The following is a 1,572-nucleotide window of genomic DNA, read 5'->3' on the forward strand; positions in this document are numbered from 1 at the left end:
CGCTGGCAGCGCTCTTGCGGTCTGAGACACCTAGCTTTCAATTTGGCGCCATATTCAATTTTATTTTAGACTTTTTAGGGTTATGGGATAAAAAATACACTGGCAAAGCAATTGCATAAATATGTTTTGATATTTTGTACACTTGTTACATACATTACACATTGGAAAATATAAGTTATAATAAATAAAATCGTTATTTAATAATGGTTTTTGGCGGACATTTGTCATCGTTATAAAGCAAGGTATCAATAATCGGCTGAACATCTTTATAGCAGTTCAGTTACAATTACAATTGATGATAACAACATGATCATCAGTTAACGATAACGTTTCTTAAAAGGTGCTACCTATTTATCTTTAAATAAATTAGATGCTCATATAAATAAGAGCATCGGTACATACGTGTAACAAAGAACATTTCAGCAAACTGGATTTTCATCTTCAAATTTTAATATCTATAGATAAAGATTTAGTTTTTACAGCTGCAACTTTCCTTTTCTGCTCCAACTCCACCATAGGTAGTAGCTGCAGCCAAGAATGCTGCTCTAGGGGTGGATCTCGTCTAAAGCAGGCAAATATAAAGGCCTCCGCATTAAACTATATTCAGCATATTGGTTGAGTGTTTTTTGGTTAACTGGTTTCAAGAGGGCTGCTTCGAAATCTAAATGAGATGCATCTAAAACCTGAAATATAATCAGAAGGGTGGCTGTATTTGACACCCACTAAATTCTTCATACTGACCTTAAAATATAAAGTGCCTTTTTGCCTTATTAACAATAACATCCACACATATGCTCCATTTAAGATATTTGTTAAAATAAGCACTGAAATACTTCACTCATAATCTATACTCCGGGCTTGTCTTTTCTATGACTCCGGAGTATGACCATCAAATATGATCGATCGAAGAAATATTTCCTACCGCTGTTGGAAAATCGATAAAAAAAAGACAAGGTTGTAAAAAGCACCAAATATAAAAGCCGACGAAACCTCTGTGCATTACGAATTCCTGTGAAGCAAATTAGAATCACTTAAGTAACCACTTTGTTTTGTTATTGGAAAATATGGTTAAAATTTTCACAACATGACCAGTGTTGCCAGGTCAAGTACTACGAAAGCGGTAGAATAGACATAAGAAACTAGTAGAAGAACTAATAGAAGACTACAGTAGGAAAATGGACGAAAAAATGGACAAAATGAACAACAACAGAGAGATGATGAACGAAATGCTAGATAAAATGGAAGACGACGCTAAGAAATTGGAAGACCTGAAGTCAACCGTTGAAGGTAAACTAAAGAACGTTGAGGACGTGGAAATCATGAAACACCGCTACGATGGCGTTGAAAAAGAGATGAACTCGAACGCGCCTAGAGTGGCTGTAGTTAATCAACTCGCCAGACAGTTGCTGCACGTCGAGCATCCCAAATGGGAACGCGCCAAGGAGAGGCCTGAATTTGCAACCGCAATCTCGAACAAGATTGAGGAACTGGCCGATCAGTTTGATGTTCTGGAACAAACCACCAAGGAGAAGGGTGAACGACTGTTTGACGCTAAACCCGAAGTACTGATTC

General features: G+C 37.1%; 1 long non-coding RNA gene across 1 annotated transcript; it reads right to left on the reverse strand.

Moving 5' to 3' along the window:
* Positions 1 to 107: 107 nt before the first annotated feature.
* LOC125503289 lies at positions 108 to 1,070 on the reverse strand. The gene is made up of 2 exons (XR_007280732.1): positions 742 to 1,070; positions 108 to 683 (listed from the first exon to the last, which is right to left on the reverse strand). It is a non-coding gene; the product is annotated as an uncharacterized LOC125503289 (long non-coding RNA).
* Between the last annotated feature and the right edge of the window lie 502 nt (positions 1,071 to 1,572).

Source organism: Dendroctonus ponderosae, unplaced genomic scaffold, assembly GCF_020466585.1.
Source record: "Dendroctonus ponderosae isolate FM_Combo_2020 unplaced genomic scaffold, Dpon_F_20191213v2 Dpon_F_20191213_1691, whole genome shotgun sequence".
In the NCBI taxonomy this organism is placed as follows: domain Eukaryota; kingdom Metazoa; phylum Arthropoda; class Insecta; order Coleoptera; family Curculionidae; genus Dendroctonus; species Dendroctonus ponderosae.